We start from the raw sequence: 5,801 nt of genomic DNA, 5'->3' as shown, positions 1-5,801 counted from the left end.
AGGGCTTCTGTCTCTCCTGTGCTTTGAAGATCTACGTGTGCTGTCAAGGACCAATATCAATGTAAAGTCTGCAAAACCAGCTCCCTCTGCACAGACTACAACCCACCCTCTTATTGTCTAAATTTCTGACACTGTCTTATGAGCAGCTTACTTCTTGTTTCTGCAGTTATTTTGAAATTTTACTTTAGGTAAACAAAAACATGTGAACAATACAACTTTCTCTACTGGTTGGTAAATAATTCAGAAATACATGCATATAGGTAGTAATATTCAAGAAAAAACAAAACAAATCAGAACAAAAAAACCAAACCCGTGACTGTCTTTGAAAAGTACTGTAGGCTGCATTTTGTAGTAAACCACAGATACATGTTGTAATATTTTTTATTAAGCTATAAATCAGGGCACTGACAAAATGTGTTTAAGGCTAAGGCTGTCTAAAATGAACTTGTGCTTTGGACATATGCTTCAAACTTATCTCATGTTGTTTTTTGCCTGGAACAAGAAGACATGGGGCTAGTGACTTGTTGCTCATATTCCTCAAGATATTAGCATATCAACCCATTTTTACTGCATCTTTTGAAAGCAGCTTGTTAAATAAACTACTCAACTCAATGCAAAAGAGAGGGAAAAAATAGCTGTTAAGTCTGTATTCCAGACTGTCTCAGTATGTGATCAATAACATAACTCTGACAGGAATTTTGACCAAAACCCAAAAATATTTTATCTTTTTGTCTGATCACAGAATTACAGAATGTTAGAAGTGACCTCTGGAGATCATCTATGAGTTTGTACCATACCAAGAAATGGATTAATTTTCCTGTGTCTCTGATGGTCTGAAACTTGTAGCCATTGCATCAGGATGTTCTGCAGAAACTATTTAACCTCTTTTCTCAGAAAGAAGAATTGTCAAACCCAGAAAATAACTTCAGGCCTCCAAGTCCTCAGGAGTCCTTTATGTTTCACCTCTTGATTTTTGAACCCTTAATGCTCTCCTGTTCAGCTTCTTCTCTCTGGTTCTGGGGACTAGTATACTTAAGAAGTCAGCCTAATTAGTGGAATCCAGGAATGTGATGTGCTTAATCTTGAGATACAAATTGGTAAACACATAGAGATAAGGAAGGGTTTTCCTATTTGAGTTCTATAGTTGACTGGCAAAGTAATAATGGTGATAATTTTAAAAGCATGTCTTTTGCATTTTCCCCTTCACGATATGCAGTGATCAAGGCAGATTCATGAAATCATGATTATGAAGTCATCCATTAGTTTGGAAGAAAAGCTGTATTGAAGTCTAGTTTGGAGGTTGGACAGGTAGTATTTTGTGTACTTACATGGCACCAGAGGCAGGTAAAGCTAACTAACAATCAAATGTAATTTTGTAGAAAAAGTAGAACAGTAAGTTTACATAAACTACTTTCATCCATTTATTCAGATGAAAATATTCTTAGATATGAGGGGAAGATCTCTGTGGGGAAAATAGCCTATAAAGCAGGAGAAACCTTAAAAGAAATTAATATATAGCTTTATTTTTTATTTTCTTGTTCCTATGTTCATCTTTCTCTCCTCAGTTTTCAGTGCAAATTCTCACTTTTACATGAAAATAATTTACTTTGAGACAACAAAGTTTGAGGGGAGGGGAGTGAGAGAAAGGCCAAAGGCTGCAGTTCTTTTTGGGCTGAGCTCTGTGCAAAAGATGTCAGCTGGTGCTGGGTGATGCAGGTCTCCTGCCTGCCATTGCTTCTGCCTCTTCTACTCACTCATGAGCCAAGCATGAAACACTTGGTACAAGAATGCAAGTATCAGTATACACCATTTTGGTGTGCATCTTTTGCTGATGCCACTACCACCATATGACCACAGCATAGGGTCATGCCCTGTGCACTCCATATCCTAACCCATTAGACATATTTCAGATAATTTTTTCACATACATATTTTCCTGTATTTGAGTGTTTCTGAGTGCTCAGGACAGGTAACAGATACTTAGTCCCAAGTTCACATGATGTTACTCTACATCAAAGATGGTTGTGTATAGCGTGGCATGTGTATCAGTTAAAAAAGTTTATGGCACATGAAGGCCAGGAATAGGAACTCTAGCAGAGACAGGTACCAGAAAGTATTCTACTGGAAAGATAATGTAATTTTCAATGTGCCCACTGCCTATTTCAGAATTTCAGATTCATTTACAGTGCTTGTGGTACTACTTTGTGACAATAGTAACTGTTCTTACAGCATACACTCAAAAAGAATGAAGAGCCTAAGTGATATTTTGAGGATCCACGTGTTTACAGTTAATGAATTTAGGTTTCATTTGATAAATTGAATCATGTGTTTATGCCTCATATTTGTCTTCTGTTGCAAGCTTGTATCATTTGTGCTAATGAGTGCTTAGAGGGATTAACAGCCATCAGTAACTGAACAATGTTGCAGAAAAATAGAAAACTCACCCAGTGTATGTGTGCTTCTGTAGACATACTAGAAGTCTAAGGAATAAGGTGGAAAACTACAATGAACATTTTTGAATAAGGATATTGGTGTACTAGGCTTACTAGAAACTATATAGGAAGCATGTAACAATGTAATACTAAGGTTGATAAAAAAGAGAGGAGACTGTTGAAGAGGAGGAATAAAACTGAATGTTAGATATAGTTTAAAATCAAGTAAAGTAAAATGCATTAATGAATAATATAGAACATTACAGTTTCAAACTCCAAGCATGACTATGAAAAAATAAAATTCAGGATAATACACTCAGCTAATTCACAGTAATAATGGTGACATGCCAAAAGAAATTAGGCTGTGATAGCAGGTTATGCATTATTAATAGAAGGTATCAGTGACTTCTGTGCAGACATAAAATATATTCTTGGTCATCATTAATGACTACTTTATGGAGCATCTATGAGAAGAAGCCCAAAGCAAACAAGGAGCTTTTGAGTTGATTGTGAACAATGTCTATGATCAGGCTTAAGTGTTATTTTTCTTCAGAGTGTCTGGAGCATGGCTGGTTTTAACATCTCTGCCAAAACAACAAAAGTGAAAAATAGCTACAATGGTAGTGTTTCATTTAAAAGGGGGGAACTATGAGAACTTGAGGAAGCTTATTAAAAATAAATGAGAAGGGCAAGCAAAAGGAAACAGAGGCTGCTGATAAGAATGAATTGCATTCTGAAACGTGGAGATTCTCTATTTATCCAACATTTTATTAGCGAAGGGTAATTTGAGTCATGTTTAGCAAAGTGAGTGTAGAGGTGTTGGGACAGAGAAAGCTGGGCACATGGCTCTTGGATTCTAATTCTCATTCTGCAGCAAATTGTTTGATTATTTGTTTTTCAATCAGATTTTTAAAAATATCCGTCCTGATGACAACATATTACCCATGTCTACAACATGATGCTGTGAAGTCATGCTTAAGTTAGCTGCCTGGGGTACCAGAAGTAAGAGTGCTAATATACCTGTCTTTTGGTTCTAATTTTAACAGCCTTATTCCTTCTAAAAATGGTGTTGCAGACACAGTTTTGTGGAATAAATACAAATAGGAAGTTTCATAGCAGCTCTTTTGGACTAGACAAATACAGAATAAAGTTCTGTATCTGCTTGTAGGTCAAAAAAAGGGCATTTCCTTCTATCAGAAGGACAAAAAAAAGGTGGAAAAGATGAAGTTATTAAAATAATAATGGGACTTTGGGACATGATCAAGTTTTAAGTGGGGATTTACTGCGATAATATCTTGATTTAAAGTTAATTATTGTACTTTCATTATTAATGGTTCACTGAGACATCTCTTTAATATTGGATTTTATTTTATTATTCTTCTTTGCAATACCTTTGACTCTGCAAGTATGCGAACTGAAAAACAGGCTGGGATTTTTGCAGGGTATAGGGCTAGGCTAAGTAGGTAACATTTGACAGAATCTGATCTTTAGGAAGAATTAGGTCAAATCCATTATTTTTCTCTTTCTTAATTGTTTGTTAAAAAATCATTAGGTTGGTCTTTTTAATGCTATTATGTTGACCCATGTTGAGCAGCAGTAAGCCTGGTAGGCTGTTTTGCAGTAGTGTAGTATCATAAATGTAATTTTGTTTACAGTGGTATGAGTATTGGCATATTTATGTAATTCCTTTTAATTACTTTTGCATATGGAGAAATCTAAGTTATATGTAATAGCTCTTTAAAGACTAAAAGTTTGCTTGCATATTAGGAAGAAAAGTAATGGCAGGATGGGAATAGGATCAGCAACTATTCACCCTCACTGTTAGAATACATTGTTTAATTCCAAAGCAGTTGCTTTTACAAAGAGTTAAAATTGCCGAAATGAGGAAATAATTGTGGAGTTGCTGGGAGAACAATAACTGAGGAAATCATACTGTAGTTGTGCTAATAAAAGGAAAAAAGGCATGAATATATACTAAGTGCTCTACTGAAGGCGGATTGTTTTATGCTACATTGTTACATCTCTGAACTTCCACTTTAACCATCAGGTATCTGCAGAGAATTTCTAGGCCTGCACACAGAACTGGTTGTATAATGGAGCAATCTTGGCATTTGAAATTAGTTGTCAGTGTCCATAAACTACCTCTTTTGTTTGCTAAGACAGCGATTCTTCAATTCCCAGGGGCAGATCTTCTTCTTCTAACTTCTGCCTAAGTTACTGTCTTTAATATGTCTGAGAATTGTAGCACAGCCAAGAACTCCACAAATGGAGTTAAGACACATGACCCTTTAGGATCATACACCAACTAGCAGCAAGGCCATGTTGGTTCCAGAACTATTCTCTCTTCAGTTTATTTTAGATTGTTAAAAATTTAAAGGAACTATTGCAGTGGAAGTAATGTAACTGTGCTAGTGTGCAGCGTGACCTGCACACACAAGCTTCCTTCTGAAGGAAGGAATGGATGAACCAGTATAGTGTAAAATCTCTCCTGCTTCTGATACTTGAGCTGGCCTGATTAAAGCTACCTGTGGCATCTCTGAAGTACATGCAAAGAATCTGTTGGAAAAGAAGCAGAAAGCAGAGGGGAAAGGGGTGGTCAGAAGTGTGGATAAACACACATAAATTTGAGTCTATGTTCAGTGACCAGGTGGTTGTAGCCTGGGATACTTCCACCCTCAGCTCCAGATGCAGCACACCCTGCTGCCTCCACAGAACTGCCTCCTCCACAGAAGCCTGTATCAGTCCTGTGTTTTCACAGTGCACACAGTTTAGACAACATGGGCTACAGAATCAGATCTGAAAAGAAACATGTACTTCCTATGAGCCCTGCTCAGTGAAATCTAGAATCACAGTGACTCATTCATACTTTGCAAACATTTGGACATTCTGAAACAATCAATGGCACATATCACAACATACTTTTAGTGAGTTGCAACACATGACCTTTCAGTAGTTTGGGATATTGACAATTTCAACTGGAATATCGTCTGATACAATCCCATAATTTCAGTAGCTTTCTCCTAATTTGTAACTTTTTGAAAGTTCATTTTTAAATGATAATTAATGTGTGAGTTGAGTTTACTGGGTCAAAATAAATGCAGAGGATGCTGTTTGAAGCACTGACTGAACACTTACAGAAGACAAATGGGAATCAAAGTTTTAAAAAATATCCACTCAGCAAATCTGTGCCCTGGAATAGAGCCCTGAATCATACATCCAGGGATATTCCTTGGGATTCACATTGACCCTCAGTTTTCCTCTTGGCTCTGTAGAAGTTATTCTCAGAAGTAGTCAGGGTTAGGGTTAGTGATACTGAATGTATCAGGTGGGATTTGGTATAAAAGGAAAAGGAATAGCAGTTCAAATAGGG

General features: G+C 36.6%; 1 protein-coding gene across 1 annotated transcript in view; it reads right to left on the bottom strand.

Annotated features, from left to right (window-relative positions):
- TACR3 (tachykinin receptor 3) overlaps positions 1 to 5,801 on the bottom strand; it is a 32,750-nt gene that overhangs the window by 24,279 nt on the left and 2,670 nt on the right. The window lies entirely within an intron of this gene.

This window comes from Chaetura pelagica, unplaced genomic scaffold (assembly GCF_000747805.2).
Source record: "Chaetura pelagica isolate M959 unplaced genomic scaffold, ChaPel_1.0 scaffold188, whole genome shotgun sequence".
Classification (NCBI taxonomy): domain Eukaryota; kingdom Metazoa; phylum Chordata; class Aves; order Apodiformes; family Apodidae; genus Chaetura; species Chaetura pelagica.
Note: the sequence above shows the minus strand (reverse complement) of the source record. Positions and strands in the feature narration are given on the sequence as shown.